We start from the raw sequence: 13,806 nt of genomic DNA, 5'->3' as shown, positions 1-13,806 counted from the left end.
ACATTAGAAATAGCTGTAGGTGGGTGACTGGGAAAATGGTTCATGAAGGATATTTTCCAGATCTGGTTGAGGACCATTTAAAAAACCCTAAAGGGGAAGATGCAAAATTTGTGTTTTGTTTTGAAAGACAAGGCAAGTGTGAGATATTTCACTTTCTAATCTACTCTGAAGGGGAATTTAATTTTGGAATCCTTGATATCTATTTACTTATTTTATTATATGAGTTCAGCAAGCGATAATTTATTCCAGCATGAAAAGAGACGTTAATAAAGGAGAAAGAATAAAGAGCAAGACATTTAGATCAAATTAATATACATGAAATAAAACAGTAAAAATCCCTGCTTTATCCACAAATAAACTTTTTATGTCCTATATACATTTTATGATGAATCTCATATCATACCATACATACATATTGGACTAATACAGTAGCAATACTGAAATAATTGTTCACAGTTATAGGCACCAAAATGAATATCTGAATTATTTACATAAGTCCATCTTCTCTCAGACCTTTGGGTCTACATTAATTTAAGATAATGGCTCAGCTCTCAGCTCCAGTACATCAGTATTGTATTTTTGTAACCAGCTAAAGTTGTTATCTTTATTTTTTTTTAAGAAAATGTAATGAGTAATGTTTTCCAGAAAGAGAAAATGCCACCTTTAAATGCTGCCACTTTCTTTTCTCTGTTCTTTGAAATCCTAAGATATTTCTTACTCTGTATTTGCTCTCAAATTCTTCCTTCTTTTCCATGCATATTTCTCCTGACTCCCATCTTAGCCTCTCTCTTGTGTTTTCCTTTTTTGACTGTAATCCTTTTACTGTGTCTCATGACAATCTCTCACCTACACATTTTTGCTTTAGCTCTCTCCTCATTTATTATATTAGATCTTAAATGTTTAGCCACAAGGTCCTTCTGGCATGTTTTAATGCCATGCTAAAATCATGTCATGTGGGTGGGAAAAGAAGTCCTGATGTGCTGTATGATGTTGTGAGGACTCTGTCCTGAAAATATCCTCTCTCATGTAATAGGCTCAATTACAAACCCACTGAAATTCCTCTAAACTTCCACATGTGCACAGGTGGACCCAATGTAACATTTTTATCCCTTTTTTTTTTTGACATAGAAGGGTACAAGGGACTTGAATACCTTGAAATATTGAATGCACAACACCTTAAAAATGGGATGCTACGTATCAAGAATTTTTCTTAAATAAAACAACATTTGGGGGCCAAAATGTGAACTCTTTGTTGGACATAGAAAGGGCTATTTCTGCCTTTACATAGAGGCTCTGATTCTGTGCATCCATTGTGTAACCCCATTTAACCATCAAAAATGTTGCCAAGAACTAAAAGATAAAATATAGATCTACTGTTCGTTTTTTCTCCCCCAGTTGATCTTTTGTGTTTGATCATAAATGCACATTGTGAAAAGATGTCTTGTACCTCCAAGCTAAACACTGTTTGCTACTCATTAGTGATTTATAAATGATATTTTCTCCCTGGTGACATATCTTTTGATATGATTCTCTAATAATAACATCCACCAATATTAAAATAAGAACATCCCCATGTATTGTGATCACCTTCAACCACATTTCCTCACTAAAATTAAATTTTAGCACACCAACTGATATTGTATGCATATATTTGTCTACCATCATTATAAATCTCCTAAGGGTCTCTATAAAATGATAGTTTTGCCTCTTTGCAGTAATTCTACCTAATGCTCCAAAGCAAGAAACTAATTACATGCTGACTTTTCACTAACTTTGATCTTTGCAAACTGATACTCTGAAGTTTCTATAGGTAATCATATAATTACAATACACTAAGTGGGATGAAATTAGGCATCAACTTTTTTTTTCCCTCTAAGTAATATTAACTATTTTTACAAATAAACATTTAATTTTAAAATATTAATATTGAAAATATTAATAATTTATTAGCTCATTATTTGTGGTATCCTAATATATAAGTTTTGTATGTAGGACTTCAAAATAAAATCTAAGTATATGCAGTATATTTGTAACAAATATCTTATTCTTACAGAAAGAGTTTCAGTGGAAGGGGCTATGCTACAAATTCTTGAAAAATATGTTTAAGAAAGGCCAAGGATAAACCATAGTGGTGTTAGGAAATTACTGATATTTCTCCTGGGAATCTTTGAGTCTCTTGAAAAAATGACCTCATTTGTATTTTCCCAATGAATTGGTATGATATTTCCTGTAAGAAAAATTGAAAACAATTGTTGCTTTCAGCTGAACTCTACTGCTATAGAAAAAAAAAAAAACAACCCTGGATTTCCTCTTTGAAAAATATAAGTTTAGCTTACTCCTATTTTCAAGCATAATCATAAGAAAGTTTGATCTTTTAAAAGAAAGCAAGTATCACAGCCTTCTCAGACACCAGAGAAATAACTGTGCACTTCGTTTTTTCCCTTCATACTTTCAACCTGCTATTTTAGCCCAGCAGTAAAACCATAATAAAACCCTCCCATCTGCAGTGCCATGGCCTCCTCCCTGCTCTTCTTGCACACAAATGAGGACTCAAATACAAATTCCAACAAGGAGAAAGACAACACAGTGCCTCTCTTTGGGGTATCTCATCACACGGGGGTGTCCCACTGACCCAGGGGACATAAGGTCTGGCTATGGAGAGCTGAATTAAATCATTTTCATGTGTCCATGATTTTATATCTTACTCTAAGGAAGAGACCACTCAGCATGAGGAAGGGTGGCAAAACACAGCCCTGTGGGAAAAGAGCTCCTGGAAAAGAACATCGGTTCAAAGGAGAGCTCCAAAATGTGCCTGGGAAACATCTAAATTGGGAGGAGAGGAAGGATTGTCCATGGGAAACATGACAGCACAGTTCCTGGTGTGAGCAGTGGCCGTGGGGTTGATGTGGGCTGAAGGAATATTTCACATGGTGACCCAACACAGCAGATCCTCCAACGCCACTGCGCCGACCAGCGCACCGCGGTAAGAGAAGCAACAGCTCTGCCTTTCCCCTGATGTTTGCTGCACCTACTGGATCCCCTAGGCCTGGAAGGCCTCCTGCCCTGGTGCACAGCCTTCCTGGGAGAGCAGGGCAGCCAAAACCACAGGCAAGGCTTTGGGAGCACTGCAGTCACCTCGCGGGGCCAGACGCCTCCAGCCCAGCGGACGGCGCAGCAGCGCCGAAAGGAAACACGTTGTTGGTGGAACAGCCTCTACCTTTACTCCATCCCATATGTGCACCTTGTTTGTCTAATAACACTCAAAACCGCAGAAAAATCTGAACGCCACATTCACTTTAAAGCTGAATAAACAAAATTTGTTTTGACTTATCATCAATCATGTCATGTGATCACAGGGCATATTGTGTGCAAACGGCAGTTGTTTTATCTGGAGCTTCAACCTTTAAAAAATTCAAAACAGTAAAGTTGTTTATTTGACACCAGTCCTGACCCCCAGACTTTAGCGCTGCATTCTGACAAAGTGAAAGAAAGAAAACACATTTTGCTTCTTCATTGCTGTGGCATAAAGGAAACCTGACTTCTCGGGAGACTTTTGACACATTCCTTGCATTTAAAATGTACCAATAGGAACTTTATCTCCTTCTTTTTTATTTTTCTAGAAACTGGAGGAAGAAAGGTGTTTACATGGTATTGCACATGGTAGCAACTCTCATTATGAGGATCTGCAGACACTCAGTATGTGCATTTAGCTTTGGGAATTGCATTACTTAAGAGCCCTGTGGTTAGAAAGATGAATTCAGACAGACAATAAGGAGCAACTGTTTGAAAGCCAAGCTGCTTGCTCAGACTCAGTTAACAACAGATAGGCTTGCAGATATATTTTTCAGGAACCAACTTGAAAACTCATTCCAAATCATCCTGAAAAAACCCAATCTTTTCCCTCCCTTTGTATCCTACATCAATAAATAGATCTGAAGAGATTGCAACCTGGTACCTGTATCTCATTTTGTGTTTACCTGTGTATTTGTGTCTCTCTGGGAGAGAGACAGTGTATTTTGTCTTCAGATGTCAGAAATGACAGAGCATCTAGAAAAGCTGCAGATCGCTGAACAATATGTGTCCATTAAGTATGATAATTAAAGTTTCCTTCTTTTTTTAAACCTCTAAAATTAACATCATAATTCTCATCTAAGAATGAAGTGCAATTATACATCAGGAACACCTCAAACTTTCACTCCATTCTGTACAGGCAGTTTTGTGCTACTTCAACTTCACCATGCTGAGGACAAAGTTTCAAATTCATCATATGGCCCTGAATGCATTCATTCTGCTATTAACTCCTGAGGCATAAAGAAAAACTCCCTTCTGGAGAGACATTTGGCTTACGCCTTCATATGATAGGGCTGTGGCTGAGGAAAAGGTCCAGGACTGATTTCTCCTCCAGACATCCTATTTTATCTTGGTTAAGAGTCCATTCAATTGTGTTTCCTCACATTTTAAAGATGATAAAAAATAATAATTAACTTCCAAATAAAGAAGATCTGATGCTATCTAGTGTAATGTTTTTAAAATTGTTTAAAGCCCTCAGTTACAGGAATATAAGAGCTAACATAAATGTTCTCAAGGAAGGGTTTGCTGGGAGAAGTAATGTCTTTTATTAGATCAATTGGTATATTTTAAAAATATTGACCTGCTTTTGGGCAGAGGCAGGTTTGCTGCTTCCTTTTCAGCCCTGAAGAAGCACCTAGATAACCACATCTGTTGGTCTAATAAAGATTATTATGTACATAAACTTCAACAAACCTGTTTCTGCAACATAAATAATCTGCACAAGGGTCTGTGAAACCTCAGGCTGTCTCTGGGAGCAGCCAGTGCTGGTCACTTTGGAGGCAGGTGAAGCACTGCCTGTGCTGCACTCTTACACTTCACTGAGGGAAGGGCTCAGTGCTTTCTACTTCACATTCTCAGTTAATAGCCTACGTAATATTTTTCTACTTGATCTTTCCCTTTACTTTTTAAAGTTGATGCTCAGCTGCTCTTCAAATTTTTATGCATATTTCCATCTTAGATTTAATTTATCATGGTTTACGTGCAGCCCCCGGGGATTAAACCTTACTGTTGACTTGTTGGCACAAATAACCTCCTGAACTCATCAGACTAATCCCACTGATTTGGTTTTTTTTCTTCCCTGCTCTCTTCAGTGCATCACCCTGTCACTTTATTGAGTGACTGCCATGGAAATGCAGCCCATCCACAGCAAGTGTACTGATGGAACTTCAACCAATGGGGCAAGGAATGAAATCACTTCTGAATAGAGGGAGAAAAGAAAGAAAAAGAAAACAAACGTGGTTTCGTTAAGACCAGGAGTCTTAGTATCTTCTTTTTTGTGCTGCCCATGGGAGAAGTGAGGCTGTGGAAGATGAGTTGCATTTCTACCACCAGCTGGAAGAAACTCTATTCAAGACAATGTCACACTGTTGGTGTAAGTTGGGTCAGGAGTGGATCAGACTCACAGAAACGCTTCATTCCTCCTCCCCACAACCTGGTGTGCAGCTAATTGTACTTGGAGGAATAATTCTAATAAAGATGTGACCTTTAATGCCAATTGGTGGTTTTAATTTTGATTCATAATCAGTCACCTCAGTGTGATCCCTTCTGATATGTGAGCAGCAGTAAGGCCACTGTGCATATTTACACACAAAAAACAAATACGGGCCCAGGGAGGCATCCCATGGGGCAAATGCATATATTGCAGATCTTAAAAACAGATTTGTACATTACTGGGTCCTGAAGCGAATAAAAGTGCATAAATTCCTAGGAATCAAAGATAAGTCAAAGGAAAAAAAAAGCATTCACAAGTGGAACACAACCCCCATAGCTCATGAATAGCCTAATTATGAGAGAGCCCCACAGGCAAATGCAAAGTTACCAACACAATTGCCTTTGGAGCTCACAGAGGGGTCAGATGCTACCCTCAGAATATTATCTTCTGTAGCACAGCACCTGAGTCCTGTGCAGTGCCATTCAAAAATCACAGTCTAAGGAGGCAAGAGCTGACAGGACCTCATATGGACATTCCTGTAATGCTTCTGCATTCAAGAATCAGTTGCCTTTTCACATTGTGAAACTTCTCTTTACACAAACGTTCAAAACTGATGCAAATTCGGTTTCTGAAATTCCCTATTAAATTCATAAAAAGCCATAAAAGGCTCCTTGTGGTCTTCACCACCTGGTCATAGTGAGAGAAGTGTAGATGGTATTGTTTGGCAGAAAGATTTTGGGATGCTGGAGGTGCTACCTGCATGCCGAGACAAACCTCTGGTTTTCTCAATTTTGTGAAAAGCATAAACAGTTCTCTCTGCCACCTACTATGCAGGAGAAGGCACCTGTTCATCTTGGAGTTAAGAACATGCTTGGAACTGTAATGACAATTTCATTTCTTTGCCAAAGATATTTCAGCAAAATTTCCTACATACCCTAAACTGTCTGGAGTCAAAGAGAAACAAGAAATGGCCACAAAAGTGAAGGGCACTGAAGAAAAATCATCAGATATAGAAACTGGCTCAGAAAGAAAACAAAGAAATAAGTTTTGTCTGTCATCCATGGACTTCAACGTCCTTTCCAAATAAAATCTGACCTGATGAAGCTGCTCTCTGCTTTCCACCATTGCTCCAGCCAGAATTTTGCTGTCATTCTCACACCTTCCTCCTCTTACACCTCTCTTTCTACAGGCTCCTGCAATACGAATTTGCTTTGGGAAATTTGGTGCTTGTTTTAACTTCCACAGCTGCACCAACCAACCTGTGACCACCTGGCTCTGCTGATAAGACTATGGAGAATAAATATGACTATATGGAGAGTTTGGCTGTTTAATACTACTCCTCTCTTTATAGAAATGCCCTTCATAACCTGAGCACTAAAGTCATTATGCTCATCTCCAGATCACTTAACAGAGCTCATCTCTTTTACAATGCTAAGAAGCACCACCTGCTAATTAAAGGTACAATACGGTCTCTTTAAATCCTTCTCACATTTAATATCACATGTATATTCATGTGCTTAAAGGATATATGCACTCTTGCATTTCTGCATATTTCTTCTCTTTATATACTGCTTTTTGCCTGAGACTATGAACCTCTAATTGATGCCCTGCACTATATTCATGAGTGCAAGGAAAGGAGAAATCCCACACTGGGATGTACCTCCATCTCTTGTTTGTGTGTACAGGGCTGTCTCCAACATGGGAAGGGATAGAGATCAGAGACCCTTTTTGATCTGCCTCAGTAGTTTATAAAGTATAGTATATAATGTACCCATCAGTGGTTGGAGCCCACTTCAAGAGGCTGTAACTTCTTGTAGCTAAATACACCCGAGATTACAAAAAGCTAAATGCGCAGTTCATCCCTGTCGTGGTTGGGGGGCAAGGCAGGAGCAGGGGGATTGCTCTGTGATCAGGGAAGATGCACAGGGCTGTGCTGGGATCTGGAGCAGTGCTGATCATGTCTTTTATATATCTAGGTAGAAATGTCATTCTGGATTAATGGCTCATTAGGAGGAGTTCAGGATGGGAGGATGTGAAAAGGCAGAAGAAAAAACCTTATCAGTTGAAAATGGAGCATGTTAAGCTTATGAGCAGAATAGTCTAATGCATTTTTCTGCAATAAAGTAGAGATCTCTGCTCTGTGGTCCCAGAATTCCTGAACACAACTATAAAGTGTTCTCTTTATTTTTACTTAATAAAGTAGTCTGCTTTGCTTAGACTACAGCCCTGTTTTCCTATTTGCTGTGTTGAGATCCAGGAGCACCATAGGGTTTTGAAAGAGACAGTTTAATCGGATTCAGAATTCATTCCAGAGAGAATCTAGACTGAGTCAGTATATGTGGTTTTAACTAAAATAATATTTTGTTAGACTCTAATACGATGTTAATACCCATATGAGACAGGGTAATACCATTCAGTGTTCATCTTAATTAACTAACATTAACTATCATTAGACTTTTATATGGTACAATGCACATTACTCCATAACTCCAACACAGATCTCATACAGCTGGATTATAATGCATAATATCAATCATGGTTTTCTCCAAGCTTTCTTAGCACCTAGCTTTGATTTTAAAAGTTAAGGTCAGTGTTAAGTGTTACACTTCAGCTGAAAAAGTTAAAATCAATGTTAATTAACAATGTTAATTAAATGTTAATCAGTTAAATGAAAGCATTTTTCATCCACTCCCCCGATAAATTGTGGTCAGGTAATTTTGCATACATTGTTTCAGATGTCATAGGAATGTGTCATCACCCTTGGGATGACTACTAGGGAAGTCCAAGACAGCCATTCTTGCAAAGATAAAACAAATTGCTTATCTCAGTACAATGGCACTGGAAATCCAGAGTGATGGATTGGAAATTAACGGCACAGCAAGGCAATACTGCCATTGCCAGTCTCAGTGGTGGCCATAATGCTACTTTAAATCTGAGTTTTAAGGAGCATTTTGGGTAAGACTTTCACCCTGTCTCATGGCAATGGAGTCTCTGTGAAACTGTATGAGATGCAAGAATTTCTGGAGTAATCTTCACGTGCAGTGTTTGCCTCATGGGACAGCGGGGTTGTGGGATTGGTTTAGCAAGAGAAAAAAACAATTAATTTGTTTTGACAGCAGGTCTTGTCTTTGATACTGCAGAATTCAAAACTGCATGAGGCAACTACCAGCAGCCAAAGGGCCAGAGTGAATGGGCCTGCGTAACCCTGACTTATCCCAGTTTGAACACTTGAATCCATCCCTATAACAGGATGTTTTATGCTAGTTATTATAAAATATTAGATGAATACTGTGAGTACAGAACACTTGAACTATATAACTGCAGTGCCATGAGTTTATCATGTGAGTAGGCACAGCCTAATACACTTTCCTAAAACTCACAAAAGTTTTCATTCAAGTTCAAAAAATTTGTATATAGTACTGTAACTGGTGTATATATACATATATCTCTGTCTCCTGTGTGTATATATAAATATGCACTATTGTATATAATGTATATGTATTACAGACTAGAACATTTTAAGCAAGATACAGTTCTTCAAATGCCATAAAGATATTGCTTACAATTAATTGGATTTGAAATTTATGCTCCAGCTGGATTTCAGTCAAACCCACAGTTCATTGCATGTTACTGAGATGGTTCTTTTGGCTGAGAACTAACGTTCGACCCTGTCATGTAGAAAATCTATTTAAAAAATAAAATAATAAAGCAGTGAGATAATTGACTGTAGATATCAGCATTTTGCATGCCAGTGAAAATCAATATTTAAAGTGTGGTTCCACTTTGAAAAAGGTCTATATAAATATATTGTGCCCTCCTCATCAGATCTGTCTGGCTGTGTGTTCAGGGAGACAACTCCTGTTTCTGCTGACCAAGTATTATCCCTTCCCTTCAATTAGTACTGAAATGAAAATGCAAATACAGAAAACTTAGCACTTTTACAAATCCCTTATGAGTGAGTCAATCACAATGGTTCAGTTTGACCTGATATGAACACCAAGTGAATCTTTGGCTCTGCTTCTTGCTTGTACTGGTCATTGGAAACACCAGCAAGAGGAAAAGGGGGCTGTGTTGTAACTGTGAAGAGTTCTGAGTTGTTAGATTTCTTAGCAGAATCTACTGGCACAGATCTCCCTACAAAGGGTATTTAGGTGCCTACAGTTGCACAGACTCTCCCATAGAGCAGAACCTACAACTCTGAGGCTACACTTGTGGCTCTTCTTCAATCCATCAGGATTGATGCCAAGAGATGCCAAGAATTAGGCAGTTGATAGGAGCTGTCATCTAAATCTCACCATTTTCAGGAGAAGAGACAATTCAGTTTAGACTACATAGTGAGCTCTACTCAGGAACCACAGCCTTGAAAAACATTCAGGCCTTTCCTTTCAAGACAGGAGAAGACAAACGTTAATTCCTTCCACTCCCTACCCTCCTCCCCCAGAATGTGTACTAGATATAGTTAAAGTTCTGGTATTTTCCCTGTTAATTTGTGGCTAGAACCATGTCCTGTGCACAATTCATTCTGTACAGAGAAATTCACAGTGCTCTCAGAGAATATCCCACCTTTCAGCATAAATATTGCTTCAAAATGTACAGGCTTCCTCCCTTCTTCTGCAGTGACCAATTTTTCATGGACTAGTTATTTGTTAAAGCTTGGAATCATGGAAGGCAAGGAAGATTTGAACAGCAGAGTAGACAGGAAACCAGGTTGTGGTAGTCAATTAACTCCAGCTTGAGCTTCACAGGAGTAAAAATCTCTAATACCAAAGGCCCAGAAGGAGATGTAGCATCAGCTGTGTAATGAATTGAAGCTGAAAATGAGTTTTTGTGGACATGGCTATGACCATAACCTCCCTTTCTTTTACCTGTTTTCATCTGCCATTGTCTGAGATTGCATAGCTGGCTCTAAAGGCCAGATGAGCAGAAGAAATGTGGCTCGTGGAAACCATTATCTGCAGAAAGTGGACCCTGGACTGACAAAATCTGTGAAATCTGACAACTTTAGGTTATGATAAACATTGTGAGACTTAATGTGGCCTGAATTTCAGTGCTTCTACTCTTAAGCAACAGCTAGTTGGGATCTTAGAGAGTAAAGTGTTGGACTAAGTGATGGAAGAGGCAGGTAAGAGTGTCAATCCTGGCTGAATTCCCTCTTTTTCAAGCTTAGCAAAAAAAATTCTGTTTCTTCCACCCCATCTGTCTAGTGTCAAGAGACAGACTGTTCGTTTCTCTCCCTAGATCTCTGCCTTGGGCACAGTGCCACCTTTCTCCATGGCTCTGAGAGTCAGGAGACATCTCTGTGCTCACCCTTCCCATTCCTAAGGGCTGAATCAACCTAAGACACTCTTCCCGTATCCATGTGTCTAACAGGCACTGCAGGGAATGACCCTGGGATGATTTTCCTTGATACTGACTAAGGAAACTCTCCATGTGAGTGCCCAGTTCCTAGCAGGCTGGAGAGTTTGTTCCATGCTGCTTCTGGTGAGTAAGATCATTCTGGGAAGAGATCTTTGGCAGACTCCATCTAGGACAAAGACAGCAAGCAGAGGCATCGTAGAAGAATGTGTCTGAAAACCTTGAACGCGTACGAGAAAATGCCTAGAATGGCTTTATTTTACCAGCTGAAAATGAGGACTTGGCTGAGCATCCTGGAAGAATGTAAGAAAACATTTATAACCCATGCAATTATTTCTAAGCAGCAGACACGACTGAGCCCTAGGAGGTACAAAACAAGAGGTACAAACTTACGCAACAGCTGCAGCGCTGCTGAAACTGAGTGACAGCTCAGGAAATGCCAGAGCACTTCTGCCCTGGAAACTTCAGTGATGGAGAGAGACTCCTGGCCAAGAAGAGCAGCAGTGTTGATCGTGGGAGAGGTAAAGATCACCCACGCTGAAGGCCAGCATGACCTTGGGGCTCTGCACAAGTCAAACTTGTTTAAGCTTAGTTTGATAAGAGAGCTTTGTTTTTAGCAGTGTTATCTGTGTGGTTGTTGTTCCACACCCTCAGCCTTTCTATCACATTACTTCAGTGCTGTCTCCTGGTCTCATCCTGCCCAATACTGCATGAGTGCAAAAAAAAAACCTGAACAGCACTGCTTTGGTCACAAACATGGGTTTTTTGTGGAAATTGTAAGATTCATTTATAATGCTCTAATGCATTTTGCTTGGTTATGCCTTCAGGCCTGAAGTGGATTTCATGAGACACATCAGAACTGGCCACAAGCCCCTTGTCAATGCAAGGTATCTCCCTTGAAGCCAGCAAAGCCATGGCATCATGACTTGTCACCCTCCTCACCCCCCTGGGTGTAGGAGACACATCCATCTGGGGACACCAGCACTAAATCTATGGCTCCATCCAAACTTTTGGGATGGTTTCTCATTCCCAACTGCTCAGTGCGTGGGAACTGCAGCAGGAATTAGCTTTAGGAAGAAAATAGGGGTGAGAACAAGCACTATTTTTAAATAGGTTTACTACCCAGACATCTGGAGCTGGAAAGGTAGGGAACAGGCAAGGAATATTTTGGAGTTGAATTAAACATGACAGTCAAGAGGCCATGTAGGACCATGAGTCTGGGAGATAGGAAGCCAAAGGATGGGTTTGGATCCTTGGTTTTGATATGCTTTTCCCAGAAGTCCCTTGGTACTTAGTAAGAGAGTATTTTGAAAATATAATACGTCATGCTGCTGGTGTATTTGGGAGCTATTCAGTACTTTAACAACTAAAGGCAAAAATAAAAGGAAAGGCTGTCCAAGATGAGATCTTGAGGGGAGGGAACAGGGAATCTGGCAGGTGGGATGAAGAGGGCTCACTGCCTCACAGCCCAGCTTCATTCCTCCAAAAACTTATGGAATGCATAAAGATAAGTCAAAAGTCTTGATTCTTACTTACTACATTGAAAAATCTCCGTCCTATTCTACACTGAAAGCTTTATATTTTTTTTTCTCATCCAAGAGGATAGTGTAGTAACAAACTGCCAAGAAAAGAAATTGGTGAGTCACTGAGGAAATTTAGTTGAAATGATAACACTTCACAAAAATGAAAATTATTACATTTACTGTACATGGGAACAGTGAAAAGTCCTTTTGTATTGCTCTTGGAGTTGAATAGGAAGGGACTGATATTTCCACACTGGTATATAATATAATTTGCTTGCCAGCAGTTTGTTTTTCTCTTACGTGCAAGTTGTTTTGACAAATTTCTTAACAATTCAATAATCTTGTCAGAACCTGTGCATGGCCATTGTGACTATGTAGGAGTCTAATTTTCTAGCCTTTTTAATTTTAATAATCCAGTATCTTATTTCTCAAAGGAAACTCTGAAGATTTCTGCCCAGCAGCATTTGGCAGTTTCTGCCTTGCAATAGTAATAATAATAATAATAATAAAAACATGGAAAATACATGAAAAGTGTCTCTAACATCTTTTATGGCTGAGGATAAACAAAGAGATTTTTTTTCCATTCATCTCTTCAATCAAACATACCTGAGCAGTATCCCTGTAGAAGACATCAAAGTTTAGTATGTTAAATATAGGATTTCCCAGCTCTGGTCCCAGTGGAACATAAGGGGATGATGCATGGAGCAAAAAATTTAGCTACCTTATTTTTCTGTGGATTTAGTTGCTTTCCTAGCTGTTTTTGCTATTTATGGAACTCGCATTATAACGCAGCCTGTTTTTCAGCTGCAATGAATAGGACTTTCTGCTGCTGACTGGAGCTTTTCAATCTGGTATCATAAAGACAGATGAATAACAGTAATTTTCTAATATGTTGGTCAGCGATCTGAAGATTCACTTATTCAAGGTTTCTTGGCTAAAATAAAATTACATATCAAGGTCCAGCACAGACTAGATGCAGTTCTGACTCCTCCAAATAATTTTTGAGTTGAAATGAGTTAAGGGGAAAGATTTCCTGCCTATGGTATTTGAGCTAATAAGCTTGGTAAGGCATAAGCAGGTCTTAAGTGGGTTTTCAGCCTTATGTAGACAGTCTGGGTAGGTGAGAAATTTGCATTCTGTCTCAGACAGAAGCATGGATAAATGCAAACCAACTTGTCTTGGAGGGACAGGGAAGCTCCTCTATAAGCTGCACAGAAATATGTTCCTTTGATCAACATAAACTAAAAGTCCGAGCTGGTAAGTTCGTTAAAGCTGGGTAATGGAAAAGTTTAGCTCTGTAAAACAAATTAGCCCATCTCAACAGAAGCTTTTTTCCTCATCTGTACCCAAATGGGGTATTTCTCCTAATTTTCAGACGTAACTTCCCATAGCCAAGTGCCTGGAGCAGGGGCCAGGGCACTTGTG

This window comes from Erithacus rubecula, assembly GCF_903797595.1.
Source record: "Erithacus rubecula genome assembly, chromosome: 13".
NCBI classification, from domain to species: domain Eukaryota; kingdom Metazoa; phylum Chordata; class Aves; order Passeriformes; family Muscicapidae; genus Erithacus; species Erithacus rubecula.
This window is presented reverse-complemented; position numbering follows the sequence as displayed.